The sequence below is a fragment of the Cupressus sempervirens genome, chromosome 1 (assembly GCF_028749045.1).
Source record: "Cupressus sempervirens isolate cs-2001-9-10 chromosome 1, ASM2874904v1, whole genome shotgun sequence".
NCBI lineage: Eukaryota > Viridiplantae > Streptophyta > Pinopsida > Cupressales > Cupressaceae > Cupressus > Cupressus sempervirens.
Window position 1 is genome coordinate 676,223,538 of NC_143118.1, and position 16,721 is coordinate 676,240,258.

Sequence of the window (16,721 nt, forward strand, 5' to 3'; positions counted from 1 at the left end):
TGAGTAAGTATGTGGTCATATTACACAGTGGTTGCAAACCAAAAAAATTGCAATACTTCACTGCAAAAGCTTTACCACTTGTTCTACGCACAGCACAAACAAGATCATGTGAACTAAGAAAACCTGCTTTCCTTTCTATAAATGCCACCGAGACACATTCTCTCATGTATTAATTGCCCTATGACCAAATCGAGACAGGTGTATGAATTTTCCAATAATTACTGCCAACTTGCAACAATGAAACAAGGAAATGAATTTCCAGTCCACAAAAAAAGATTTGATGAGATTTTGCTTCATTCATGTCAAAAGAAAAAGGAATGACAAGAAATGCCGAAGTCAGAAAACCACAACTCGATCACCTACTCCGCGCAATCTGAAATTAAATGAGTTGTACTGGAAATATTTCATTAGATTTTGTCTACATTCGTCGGTGGAAGAGATATTACATTGCACACAACAAAAATGAAACCCCTACTGGTTAGCTAATTGACCAATAGCCAATTCACACGTGCAACTCAACCCAAACCAAAAATATTATCCAAAAGGTTTGCACATTTTAAATAAACTATTGCTATTGGCCAGAATAAAATTGAAAATAGCACCCAGTCGGATGCCATAGTATTCTGCCACGCAGGAACTAATAAAATTATCATCCTAGAACCTGGCATTGCAATTTTGCGGTGCTTTATCGTTTTTAGGTTCACCACACAAGTAGCTTTTGATTTGACATGTGGGGTTATGCGCCTTGACCTCTCTGCCATTCTAAGAAATGGGTTTAAGCTCGACAGATCCCCCCGCGCCCATGCACTCCGAGTTCTACGGAGCACACTCCAAAATCTTAGAATTGGATCTATAGCCATTTCTCGAACGGACCCATCACCCTTGCGCATAAATGTATTAATAGTTGATATTAATGACCAATTAATCAAAAACGACAAATTAATGTCCAATTTTGTTCACAAATCGACTTCCCCGCCCTTGGGTTGTAACTGGACATCTGTCTCGAACTCAAACAGCAAAAAAAGATGTCGAGCCTCTCTGAGAAACCCCACGTAGTGGCAGTGCCATTTCCTGCACTTGGTCGCGTTATCCCTTTCCTCGACTTTTGTAAGGTACTCGCCTCGTATGGCCTCGCCGTCACTTGGGTCACCACACCTGCAAATGTATCCTCTTTCAAACTCCAAATTGCTTCCGCCATTTTCTCTGGCCTCGATATTCGCCTTGCAGTTCTTCCTATGCCACAAATTGAAGGCCTGCCCGAAGGAGGAGAAAGTTTCGAGCAACTTCCTCTCGAGCAAGCTGGCCTAATTTTTGATATGGTCGTTAAGCTTGAAAGTCCTTTTAACCGTTGGCTCGAAGCCCAACTTGAAGGGGGCGAAGTTCCTATTTGTATCATGCATGATGTGCTTCTGGGATGGAGTTATATGGAGTTGCCCCAAAAGCACAACATTGTTAGGGTTGCGTTCGATACATACGGTGCATTCGCTTCCACTCTGCTGCGTTCTCTCTCTCTTTCCGCAGTGGAGAAAGATGGAGACACTTTTCTTCTCAGCTTGGATCTCCCCGCTCCACTCAGATTACATAAGCTCGAAATAGACCCACAGTTGTTGGAGGACATCCTGAGGGAGAGAATGGGAAGGATAGTGTCAGCTATGCAAGGATGGGGGACGCTCATCAATACGTTTGAACAGCTGGAGCCTGAATATCTCAAACACTTGATAAATCTGACAGGGAGGAAGGTGTGGTCTATAGGCCCTGTGCTTCCATCCACTTGCTTTGAAGGTGCACTGAAACTCGGCACCCGAGGTAAAATGGCAGACATCAGTGAAGATAAGCTGCTCCAATGGCTGGATTCTCAAAGCTCATGTTCAGTCGCTTATATTTCGTTCGGTAGCTATATATTCTTAACAGAATCTCAAATCAAGGCGCTCGCATGTGGTGTAGAAGCCAGCGAACAGCCATTCATCTGGGCTATCAAAGTGTCCCCAGAGGTCGAACGCACGACGTCCGACCTGGCTCGCAGGTATCTTCCGGAGGGCTTCGAAGAGCGAACAAAGAATAGAGGGCTGGGTGCCGCAGCTCCTTATTCTCTCCCACCCATCTGTGGGAACTTTCATGAGCCACTGCGAGTGGAATTCTATGCTAGAGAGCGTAACTCTGGGAGTCCCGTTGGTCACATGGCCGATGATTGCAGATCAACACTTCAATTCCAGACTAGCCGTGGAGTCCGGCATTGGAATCCAAGTGTGCGGGCATATGGATGGAATACCAGAAAAGGAACGAGTGAAAGAGGGGCTTACACTTGTTTTGAGCACAGACAATGGAAAACAGATGAAGAGATAGGCGGGGAAGTTGAAGGACATGGCGAGAAAGGCTTTTAAATGTGGAGGATCTTCGAACGCGAACATACAAGATTTTGTGAGCGATATTTGTAGGCTGCAGATGGCAAGAATCGCTACACGGGAAGCCTCTTCGAAAGACTCAAATGATGATCGTGTTCCGGAAATAAGTTAAAGATTGCTAGTTTCACGGCCAATTGTTTTAATTCAGACCAGATGTTTCTTTACTGATGCAATCGATACTAGATATGGAATCTCTAAACATTGTCACAAGGAAAGGTGTCGGTTAAAATTTGCCTTATCTTTTAAATTACAGACTTAGTATTATTATTATATGTTTGAAAGTTCTTTATTACTTTTGTTTCTTATTTTCGTTAAAGAGACTAATAGTTGCAGTTTCTTTTAATTTCATAGTATTAGTGTCTTTTATATAGATGGAGACCTTTGTTTGAATAAATATCAGTATTTTTCTTGAAAGTATTATTATATGTTTGAAAGTTCTTTATTACTTTTGTTTCTTATTTTCGTTAAAGAGACTAATAGTTGCAGTTTCTTTTAATTTCATAGTATTAGTGCCTTTTATATAGATGGAGACCTTTGTTTGAATAAATATCAGTATTTTTCTTGAAAGTATTATTATATGTTTGAAAGTTCTTTATTACTTTTGTTTCTTATTTTCGTTAAAGAGACTAATAGTTGCAGTTTCTTTTAATTTCATAGTATTAGTGTCTTTTATATAGATGGAGACCTTTGTTTGAATAAATATCATTATTTTTCTTGAAATTTATTTTAGTATAAGAAAATGTTGGATTTCATATAGTTTGTGGTGTTTTGAAGTTGAAAATAGAAATTCTATAATATTTTTTCCTTTTAATGTGTCTCTCATACATTTTCTAGGAGTTTTTCTATTTAAAAAACTAAATTTAAGGATTTTTGAAAAATAAAAAATGAGTAAATAATTTTTTTTTGTCGAATTTCTAATATTTTGGATGCTATTCATATGTCTTTATATTGGGCCAGGACTTAATTTTGAGAGCTCTATAGTAGGTTGTTTTGCAAGCATGTGCCTATTATAGAGCTTGTTTTTGTTTCATCTTTTGATTTTTATCTTTGCAAATGTAATGGTGCTATATATTACTAAGAATCCTAAGTGGACTACTCATTTTTCTTAGTTGAATCGCTTTTTTATATTATGTTTAAAGTCAGAGAAATAGTTGTAACAAAATCCTTATTTCCTTTGTATTGTTTTGACTAGTTTGTGAACAAAACATGCTTCTCGAATTTTGAAATGAAATCAATCAACTATGCATCAAGAACCATATTTCAAAGGGTTTTCTATTTTCTCGTTTTGTTCACAAAAGTTTGTGGTGGGAAAATATTTATTTAAATTTTTAGTAAAATAATCGCTTATATCTTTTGTGTTTTTTGATAAATTGTTTGCATCACTACTAATCTTATTAATTTCATTACCAGGTGTCCTGCTAATACTAATATTGTAAGGAAAATATTTTTCAAAATCATGTTCATGGTGAAAAACCCCATGAATATAAAGATCATACAGAAGAAGTTTTTCCTTTTGGCTAAAATACTTGACTTGGTTGTTTCTCTTTTAGCATGATACTCTTCCTTCATTGTTATGGATTTGGAGGATATGTAGTTGGACCATTTTTTAGTCTCTTTCTACATTGTCATTTTGGCATAAGATGTAATGTTCCCACTATTATGGTTAGCTTAGGACAAGTAATTCTTCCAAAACAATGGTTAGAATCACAACAATAACAAAACTAACTATATTATTCTACCCTCTAAGTTAACATTAATCTTAAGGATGTCTCCATGTCGGGCTTCCTAGCTCATAGCTACCTCATTGTCTTCGCAAGAGTGCACCCCTTAATATTCTTCTTGGATGGACATCCTCTATCCAAGGCTACTCCCATATGCATACGTTGACAATATCATAATATTTTCGCACATCGATTATTAGCCATGGTAGACAATGGAGATCTTAATATCTCCATGATGCTCCATGCTTCAAGTTCAAATTGATTCTCAGTCATGGCAGACAATGGAGATCTTAATATCTCACATGCTCCATGCTTTGAGTCTCATTAACATCCATGGTGCTAACCCCATAGGTTAATACAATATTATCTAAAATTATGCTTCATTAATATAAATAAATTCATAAATATAATTAAACAAATATAATCCATAAACATACCTTTCTTACTTTTTTCTTTTCTTGGTCCATGTGGCTCTATCTTTAGTTGGCCCTTTAATGAATTATTCCTTCTAGAATTATCTCAACTCTATATTTACTTTCCAGAATTCTTTATTTTCTAATTATAAGGAAATGACAAAATATACTTTTTTGTTTCTTCCTTTTCAAGAGTCACAACCTTTCATAATACAAATCTTTTGAAAAGTCACAATAATTAATAGCTATAATCCTTTCAAAAAGTCACAATGCTTCATAACTAAAATTGTAATAACACTTTAAACACAAGAAAAAAATTAAGCAACAAAGAACAAGTAAATTTTTTTTTATATAATGCCACATAATCCAAGTACAAGAACAATGAATGAGCCACTCTCAATTCGTAAACCTCAAAATAAAAGATGATATCATCCATATAAATTTCTACCATGACTTTTATACATATTGAGTACAAAATAATAATGAAGAATGATATCATTCTTAACGCCTATGTCCAATATATGGACCCTATAAGAACAAATTCTGTTTCAAGATACAACTTCAACAATAATCCTTTAGCTACTTGTTAATCACCTTGAAGCACCTGAAAACACACAGTGTTGCAACACAACATAAAGAGGGCTCAGTAAACACTGAGTTAAAAAGTGTAATCCACCTGCATAAATGTTAGGATAAACATATACATAACCATAATGCAGATGTCTGTTCCATTTAACATAGTGCAACTCTAAAACTAATATGCAAGAAGTAAACATTTACTTAACAATGCATAATTAAACTCACACTAAGAATAACCTATAAATGATTCATATATATACTGAGGTGTCATCACTATGGTGCTAAGGTTTTGCATCCATGAATAGTATGCTCGTAGTCAACTCATAGCGAGATTCTCTATATACTCATCAAACGATGTAATAGAGTTTTGCCCTATTCTCCGTACTCAACCATTAAGGTTCAAGTCATAGGTAAGGCCACTTATCTTTACTTATATATTTAACCCACCCAGTTCATTTTAATGTTTTCACTGTATTAAAAAATTGAATAGGATTAACCAAATTCAACCACCCGATATATGTTCATCACAGCTATTCTTACAATTCACATCATACAAATATTCTAAGAATGTATATGTAATGGATATCAAATCAGTTAACAACATGATACTACATTCTTTATCTAATTGTAACTCATCTTATTCTGCCAATTTCAAAGGTAAATTTTAGGTCATTATAGCAACAAGAACAGAATCTATAATATTAAGATTACATAAATATAATTAAACTCTTATATCAGCTTAATAATACTTACATATCTTAATATGATAAAATCAATTTCGACTGCCATAATCAACCAGATTTATCTTTCGGAATGACTAAGTTTACAAAATTCAAATGCATATGATATATTTGCCTAGAATGAAGTTTCATCATTCATATATCATAAGTACCTCTTTTCCATTTGAAACAGTTTTGAATTGATAAAAATAACAGAATACATCTTAATAATAAAAGAATTCTATATCATGTTTTTTTTATTTCAAAATCATAATAAAAATGCTAGTGAAATAATCATAGCAAAATAAAACATAATTGAAAGGTTTCCCTATTTCCAAGTTCAATCAATGATTTAACAGAAGATCATTTACAATGATATTGTCTACTTATTTTAAATTGGAAAAATTCTAATCTCTACCCACATTCAAGTTTCAGGCTATTTAGAACCTTTCAATCATAATTCAAATACTTGATCACAAACAAATGAAATCATGTCTTAGCATTAAGATGAATAACCCATTTTAACTAAAACAAACATCATTATTTAACTCACCAATACTTCAGTGTTTCATACTGTAATAGCTAGCATCTTAATTTTGCTATCACAAGAAACTGTTGACAGAATACTATAGTTATTTTCCATCACATCATATGATAACTCTAAACTCATCAATCTAAATATCCCCTTTGAAGTTATAAGAGTATTCAATACAAACATGGAATCGATTGATGTTAGTTAATATAACTTTGATAATGGTTTTATGCAAACTGATTAACAAAATGTCATTGGTATCGAATAACAACAACAAATCAAATTTCCACATATCCTAAGAAATACTTATACACTTAACGATTGATTGAACCATATTAAATAACAGCAAATGTCATCTGTTTCCATATGACATTCTCTCAAAATTCATTAACATATTTAAAAACTTATGACGTCGCTATGACTTTCCAAAAATGATTCAAAACCTCGTCCGCGTTATAGATTCCAAATGACAGTTCGATACACTGTATGCTTTTCTTACTAATCAAAAAACTTATGTGTTGTTAAGATTCGATATCTCAAATCCAAATTGAGGGTTTGTTTCTCCACACCTAAATATGTTTATTTTTTCAAATCAAGTTCGGGTTTCTCATTAAAGCTTTTGCGCACAGTTACCTGCAAATTGTTTGACATAATGCTTGAGTCACAGTTTCCATGATTATGTGTTTAACACAATGACTATTCTTTTTAACTTTAAATAGCAATTTAACATAACGATCATGACTAAGTTTCATCTAATCTGTATGATCTAATACCCTGCCCAATTTGTATAAATCATTAGGGATTTATGATTGTGCCCATAGATTCATGCAATTTGTTTGGCAAAATAACTTACAATAATTAACACAGAGGTATGGTACACACTAAGCTTGTCTCTATAGTAATCGATAACAACATGTTGCTACACATTTCCATAATATGAAGCAAAAACCCAAATGCAAACTTTGTTATTAAAGCAACATCTCCATATCCACACTTAAGTATGGGAATATACAAAATTCAACAGTATACATGTCAAACCTTGCATACTTCTAGGCTCAGGTGTCGATATGAACCGTTTAAATCTGAAAAAACTATATTATTCATATATTTCAAAATCAAATGCAGTATAAACAGCAATAAGAGAGTAGGGTTAGAAAATGCCCCTACATGAGATTCAGCAGACAAAAAATGCTCAACACAAAGCTCTGCAATGAAACTTGATGTGAAAGCCCCAGATGCCAAATCAAAACCACACTTCCCAAATGTTGTAACTAAAAAAAATAACTCGCATGCAACCTTGGCACAAATGAAACCGAATGAAATGCAACAGAATATCTCGCTATGAGCAACTTAACCGCATTTATCCTCATAAGAAAGTATCTCCTTCCAACCAAAACCCTTAATAATGCTGACTCTTTAGCAACATAACACAAGTGTTCTACCAAGCAGTGCAAAAAGACCAATTCTCAGCATAGCTACCGCAGCAAACTTAATTCACAAATGTAATGGCTGGCAAAACCTTCAGTACGTTATTTCATGATAAACATGCATTCAATACACAACACACATCATAGAGTCGTGTATACAGTAGTCTCATTGCCACCGCCATTTTTGGTTTTTTAAACAATGCAAATTTTACCTTTTTTTAAGCATTCGAAACCCATTAATCAAACAAAATAATGTGTATGCTCTACCAACTGTGATTGATTAAACCCTTAATAAAAATAAGTGAACTAAAGTCATGAATCAAAACCAACTTAGGGTGAGAAGAAATTAGAGATATTTAAACCCTTTCTACATCATTTGCATACATATTATGCCAAATTCACCTCCAAGGAAAATAATTGATCTTTTAACAATATATATATATATATATATATATATATATACACACACACACAATGTAAAGTTCAACCTTAGGAAAAAATTTGATACCCTAACATCATATATTTCTATATGCAAGTTTTCAAACCTTAAAACTTTAATTTAAATTAAGAACTTTTAAACATTTAATCTTGCCAAGCAATCTAATTTTTGCAACCAGAAATGTCAGGTATATAAAACCTCTCAATTTAACATAATTATAATAACTATAAAAAATATTAAACCTTGATAGTATTAAAAATAAACAAATAAATTAAAATCATAAGTCATCTGTCAAATCTGAATAGAGTAATACTGATACTGAATACATATTCAACAAAAGTTTCATGTTCTGCTAAACAGAATATAACCAAGTTCTGACTATTTAATCAATGTATCAAGCTGAAAGAAACTTAATAACAACTAAGTCCTAATAAGCAGAAAAATAGTAGTAGTGGTTAGGCATGACAAAAATCCTTTGGAAAAGTTTCAATACTTTATAATCAAAATATTTTTGAAGAGTCACAACTATTCATAATTATGACCCTTTCAAAGGTTTGCATCCTTTCAATGTCATTGATATCTTTTTACAAAGTCACTTCCTTATTTTCTTCATATCACTTTCCCCTTCCATTTTTCCTTTTTGAACTCCCCTCTTCTTCTCTTCTTTTTTCTTCTTTCTAAAATAAAATATCCTCCCTTTTATATCTTAATTTGAAGGAATCATGTCTATTTATTAAATATCTCTTGAATTTTCATTATATTTAGTTAATTTATATTATTCTTTGTTATATTATTTATTTACTTACTCATTTGTGTTTATTATTATTTATTATTAAATTATATTTAGAAAGTTAGCATACTTTCTACAATATTGTCTCTTGTATTTAATATTATTTCTTTATTTATTCATTGTAATTTTATTATTTTCTAATTATTTAAAATATCACACTAAATATTATTTTATTGATAATATAGATTAAATAATTATTATTTAATACTTTTAATATTTTAATATTAGTTTTAATATAAATTTATTATAATTAATTATTTAATAACATTATATTATCTAATTATTATTTTAAAAAAATATCTTAAAATGAGGATATTTCTTTTAGTCCAAATTTTGAGGTTGCTATCATGCATATGTTTGAATGCTTTCTATTAGTCATTAACTTTTTATATTAGTCTTTCATATAAATTATTTTTCTAGATCCTCTTTGACCCTATAGGATGGCAAGATTATGCTCTAATACCACTCTAATGTCCCCACTATTAGGGTTAGTTTGGGACAAGTAATTCTTGCAAAATAATGGTTAGAATCACAACAATAAAAAAACTAACTATATTATTCTACCCTCTAAGTTAACCCCAATATTAAGGATGTCTCAAAGTCGAGCTTCCTAGCTCATAACTACCTTGTCGTCTTCCTGGGAGCACATCCCTTAATATTCTTCTTGGACGAGCATCCTCTATCCAAGGCTACTTACATATGTATATGTTGACAACAGCATAATATTCTGGCACATCGATTATCGGTCACGATAGATAATGGAGATCTTAATATCTCCATGCTCCTTGCTTCAATATTAATTCTTGGCCATGGCGGATAATAGAGATCTTAACATCTCACATGCTCCTTGCTTTGAGTTCGGATTGATTCTTAGCCATGGTAGACAATGGAGATCTTAATATCTCACATGCTCCATGGTTCGAGTCTCATTAATATCCATGGTGCCAACCCCATAGGTTAACACAATATTATCTACAAGCATGTTGCATTAATATAAATAAATTCATAAATATAATTAAACCAATATAATCCATGAACATACCTTTCTTATTTTTTTCTTTTCTTGGTCCATGTGGCTCTATCTTTAGTTGGCTCTTCAATGAATTATTCCTTCCAGAATTATCTCAACTCTATATATACTTTCCAAAATTCTTCCTTATCTAATTATAAGGAAATGACAAAACATATGTAGTTTTTTTGTTTCTTCTTTTCCAAGAGTCACAACCATTCATAATACAAATCCTGTGAAAAGTTACAACACTTCATAGTTATAATCCTTTCGAAAAGTCACAACACTTCATAACTAAAATCCTTTGGGAAAGTCTCAATACTTTATAATCAAAATATTTTTGAAGAGTCACAACTATTCATAATTATGACCCTTTCAAAGGTTCCCATCCTTTCAATATCATTGATACCTTTTTAGAAAGTCGCTTCCTTATTTTCTTCAGATTACTTTCCTCTTCCATTTTTATTTTTTGAACTCCCCTCTTCTTCTCTTCTTTTTTCTTCTCTCTAAAATAAAATCTCCTCCCTTTTATATCTTAATTTAAAGGAGTCATGTCTATTTATTACATAATTCTTGACTTTTCATTAGATTTAGTTAATTTATATTATTCTATGTTATATTATTTATTTACTTACTCATTTTTATTTATTATTATTTATTATTAAATTCTATTTAGAGAGTTAACATACTTTCTACAATATTGTCTCTTGTATTTAATTTAATTTGTTTATTTATTCATTGTAATTTTATTATTTTCTAATTAATTAAAAGATCATAGTAAAAAAAAATTCTTTTTTTTATTAGTAAAAGGCCAAAGCCAAGATTAATTATTATGTGTTGTGATTAATTATTATTATTATTTATTAAGCTTGAGTAGATTCGAACCCAAGACCTCTTCGATAAGAAGCTCACAATTTACCATTGTGTTGTAGGCTCTTGCCTATATCACATTAAATATTAATTCATTGATATAATATAGATTAAATAATTATTATTTAATATTTTTATATTTTAGTATTAGTTTTAATATAATTTTATTATAATTAATTATTTAATAACATTGTAATATCTAATTATTATCAAAATTTTATCTTAAAATGAGGACATGACATTAGAGTTTAGTCTATAAATCTATTCCAAAATAACAATTTTGTAACATGGTGTTGGCATGTATTAGAAAGCATTATCAATTTCTTGAATAAATGTAAATAATATGTTTTGCAGATTTACATTAATAAATTTAATTTTAAGTTAGTTTTTTCCTTTAAAATAGTTAATATATTAGTCATGTGAATTTATAGTCTCATAAATTAGTTTTATGGGAAATAAGGCTTTATAAGATGATGCTTGTAATTCATAGATCATCCTTTATCCATTTGAATATCAACATATCATCTTGTATATACTATGTAGACATGGTTTATTATGTGTACTACTTTCATGGCCTAGCCATTTTTCACATATTATTAAAGAAAATAAAACTTATATTGGTATGTAAAAGAGCTTGCTTTTATGTGAAGAATATGTAAGGTACAAAATAATCAATTTGTAATGTGATTGCACAAACATTATTAGGTATAGAGGATTTCGGTTGATAGCCAATCATCTTAATAGGTGTATAGTGTTCGTGGTGGATATAAGTAAACAAGGGCATAAGAATAATTTAATAAAGGTATCCAAATCTACTTGTGTAATTTTTTTGTTAAGACATTCAAGCCTCTTGGTTATGATGAATATGCTAAGGTAGTATGTGAAGAAGACCACACATATAGAAATTATTTTAAAATATTTATCAAATTGAACTTTTTTATTTACATAGAGAGAGCTCTAATCTCATTACAACATAACAGAAACTAAAAAACAATTTTATAATCCATACTCAAGGCCATTACAACCAAGAGAAAACCAAAACAAAAAAAACAAAAAAAAAACCCAACCAAAAAATTAATAGAAAAACAACAACAAACATTTTCAAATATTACCTATCATTGCTGCCAATAACGTTAATAGTGTCAGAGTTTATCATCATGAAACACCTAAAATATTTTATGTTTTTCAAACTACTATAAAAACTCTCAGAGTTAAACCTCTTAAAGTTGCAATAGCTTGTCAAATAGTTACTATGTTGTGATAACTAAGAAACTCAGCTCAAGTTTAAAACTATCATAAAAATAAAATAGAGTATGAAAATAGTAACTATGTTGTGATAACCAAGAATGTGGGCTCAATTTTAAAACTATCATAAAAATAAAATAGAGTATACATAAGGAAAGTAATAAAACTAACAAGCTTAGAGATAATTAGACTTTGGAATTCTTCCCCAATCCTTGGAATTTATTTTATTTTATTTTTTGATAGGAAATGGGTTAAATCTTAGATTAGTTTTTTATATTAAAAAAATAGCCAAAATGGGAGCTGACCCAAAACAAAAAAGAGCTAAAAATCAACCAAAAGTCATTACCAACAAACTAACCAACCCCCTTCCTTAATATAAAAAACCCCTCAAATTAAGATGTTTCTAAAATTACTACTACTAATAACTATGGTAATTTCATCATTATACATATTTCTGGTCCCAAAATTCTCTCTCAACATAGAACTAGTCCATAAAGTATCAACATAAAAAGCCTTGTGGGCTATACAAAAACTAACTATCATAACAAAGATTAGTTTTTATTATTTGTTGAAATTAATTATAATTTTGTGTTAAGCTTGATTAGACTCGAACCCAAGACCTACCATATGATAGGCTCACAAGTTACCATTGTGTTGTAGACTATTGCCTCCAATCCTTGGAAATATTGTTAAGCATTCTCGAGGATAGTTTAACGTATCCTCATCATGTTATTCTTCCTTTCTTTTCTTCTTTTAATGTAGGAGCATCCTTGGATCTTATAAATCTTGCAATAACCAAAAATATATTTTTTAGTCTTGTTCAATTCATTCTTTGTATTTCTTTTTGTATCTTTATGAGTTTTCTCATTCACTCTAGCAAGCTTCATGACACATTCTTGGAATCATGCTTCATCTTTTTATGGGTTTGCATCTTGATAGATAATTATTTTTGGTAGAGTTCTCTTAGATCTATTTGTTCATGTTCTACAGTTAGTTGGAGTTTCCTGGTGTTGTGAACTATATTTTATATTTTGTATTACATTTTTTTACCTTATAAAATGTAATTTCTTGGTCGACCTAGATGAATTGTGAACGAACACACACACACACACACATCCATGCATGCATACATACATATGTACATATATACATATAAATACATATATATACACACACACATATACATACATATATATGTGTGTGTGTGTGTGTGTGTGTGTGTGTGTGTGTATGTATATATATATATATATATATATATATATATATATACATATATATATGTATATGCATATACATATATATATGTATATGCATATACATATATATATGTATATGCATATACATATATATATGTATATGCATATACATATATATATGTATATGCATATGTATATGTATATACATATATACATATATATATATATATATGTATATATATGTGTGTGTGTGTGTGTGTGTGTGTATGTGTGTGTGTGTGTGTGTATACATATATACATACATACATACATACAGACACACATATATATACATACATACATGTATATATATATATATACACACACACACACACACACACACAGAGGTAATTGATCCTTGTGGATGTAGTCTTGGATAGATTGGGGAAGTATGTTTCTTAAAAGTTCAAAGAGAAGTATGTCTCTTAAAATTTTAATTAGAAGATGAGCTTCCACTTTATAAATTATTTCAAAATTATACTCTTCAATAAAAAAATTGGTTTCAATATTTAAAGATGGATTTCAATAGGTCATCAGTATCAAGTGGAGACATATGCATAAAATCAATAACACAACTTTGTTTAGTGTGCTTCTTGGTAAAAACAAATTGCCTAACTTTAATTTTAAAACCTAGTAAAACTTTACATAATTATTATTTGTCTATGTTGGAAGAATACCATTACACACAATCTCATTTCTCTCAATGTGGTGGATTTTGTATTGTTATAATGATGTCTTCCAACTAAAAACATGGCATTCCATGTTGCTATAACTATTTCTTGTGGCTATAAGAGTCTCATGTACAACTACAAAATCACCCTATATATCTCCAAAAACTAGAACTTGCACTAAATATTGATTGTTTGGAAAAATATGGCATCATTTATTTTTATATTCACATGACCTTGCACTTTATGTACTATTTCAAAATTTAACTCTTATATTTAAAAATTATTTTCAATATTTAATGATGGATTTTAAAACTCTACTAAACTAATACTATCCACCAAACTTATTAATTATGGACTTGAGATGGACAATATCCATTTTCATTTTTACTTCATGTACAAATGTCCATATTGTTGTCACTCTGTCTCAAGGCTATATGAGTGACATGGGCAATTAGAATATCACCCTTGATATCTCCAAAATTTATAAATTATACTAAACATATATCTTTTTGGAAACTATGGTGTCGAAGGTGTCATAGCCCAATAATGACATATGACTAATGTAAATATTATTTTTAATACAAATATATGCATTCACTTTGTTATTAATAAACTAGTGTACCTCATTAATCCTTTCTAAATATCAACCATTTGCATTAACACAATATGAATGTATAAAATATATTGTGTTGATTTATTACCTATAGGTGATGCTAGAAAAGAGAATATTAATAATATATATTGCCATTGATAAAAGTCCATAATTATAATAATAATATCAAATGATACTTTATCCCTCTCAACTAACATGCCAAATAATTATTAAATAGTTAATGGTTCACGAGTCGAGGGGTCACGACCTATGACAATAGAAGGGATGAAATATAAAGAGGGAGAGAGCTATTCACTTTGGAAGGAGGACAACAATATATGTATGTAACTATGAGTACATAAAGGTGTATGTGGCATCCAAAAGCATTTTAATTACCGTCTGTAAAAGCATTGTAAGATCATCGAACCACGTGTTGCAAAGGAGATAATCAGTGGAAGCTTACGCAACAATGAGCATTGAAGGAAGACAGTGAGTGGGACAAGTCAGACACGTGGAGGACACATCAGGTGAGGGGCACCAGCTACGGTGCAACATATTTGCACCGGGCCGGGCCCACTAACGAGTTTACATATCCATGTCATGCCATGTTAAGTATAACAGCATGAATAAATGCTCTGTACTTCACCGTTTGTTGTACTTCACCGTAACAAATGCGATTATCAAAGCAGTTTGGTGACATATTTGCCTTTTGCTTAAAAGTGGTTTTCCTTAATAAAAATTTAAAAATTTTGCACAGTAAAAGTTCTGAGCAAGAGGACTTAAATAATACTTACGTAGAACTAAATTAAAAAAATAAAACTAACTTCTAAAAATTAATTCTACGTAAGTATTATTTAAGTCCTCTTGCTCAGAACTTTTACTGTGCAAAATTTTTAAATTTTTATTAAGGCAAACCACTTTTAAGCAAAAGGCAAATATGTCACCAAACTGCTTTGATAATCACGTTTGTTACGGTGAAGTACAACAAACAGTGAAGTACAGAGCATTTATTCATGCTGTTATACTTAACATGGCATGACATGGATATGTAAACTCGTTAGTGGGCCCAGCCCGGTGCAAATATGTTGCACCGTAGCCAGTGCCCAGGTGAGGGAGATGGATTCATAGAGAAAGTAACACACGTATTTTAAGCATCGTACTCTAGCAAAGCAATTGGGACAAGAGGTGACGGCAGCCAGATTATCGCAGAACCTAATATTATAAAAGGGAAAGAACATAGACGCCTTCCACGTGTTGACAAGAGGCTCAAGGTGGTATTAAGGATTACATGCATTATTGTTGTATTAGGGTATAGTTTTACTAAGGTAAGATATATGATATAGTTACCCTCGTATTATTATGAGACATTGAAAATTTCTTACATTGATATATGAAAGATTATATGTGTGTGAAACATATAGTTCGTAAGAATAAATAATTTATATATTGTTTTAGATTACAAATGATTCATTGAGTAAATAATTAATATATTGTTGTAAATCATAATAGACTTATGAAACATTGAATGGATATAATTCTTATGATCCAAGTTATACTTGGTGGAGGGCATTCATAATGAATGTCATAATACGATCCAAACTATGTTTGGTGGAGGACATTCTATGTGAATGTTATAATTTGATCCAATTGTAAGCTTGGTGGAGGGTATTCATTACGGATGTCATAGAATGATCCAAGTGTAAACTTGGTGGAGGGCATTCATTGTGAATGTCATAGAAAGATCCAAGTGTAAACTTGGTGGAGGGCATTCATTATGAATGTCATAACATGATCCAAGATAATCTTGGTGGAGAACGTTATGTTAAATATATAAATTCACCAACTAATGGATAAACATTTTGATTTGTTTTTACCAAACATTTTTTCCACCATTACTTGTCCCATACTAACCCTACTAGTTGGGACATTACATAAGGTAGGAGATTTCCACAATCCATGAAATGTGCATTTGTATTTTTGGAAAGATTGTGTGCAAATTTTTGACATGAACATTTTGGATCATACTCCATGATCCATCATTGGAGCATTCTTACACTCTCTCATCCTAGTGATGGAT

At 31.1% G+C, this 16,721-nt stretch overlaps 1 pseudogene; it reads left to right on the forward strand.

Moving 5' to 3' along the window:
* The first annotated feature begins 1,025 nt into the window (after positions 1–1,025).
* Positions 1,026–2,514, forward strand: LOC149579680 (scopoletin glucosyltransferase-like; annotated as a pseudogene).
* Positions 2,515–16,721: the final 14,207 nt, after the last annotated feature.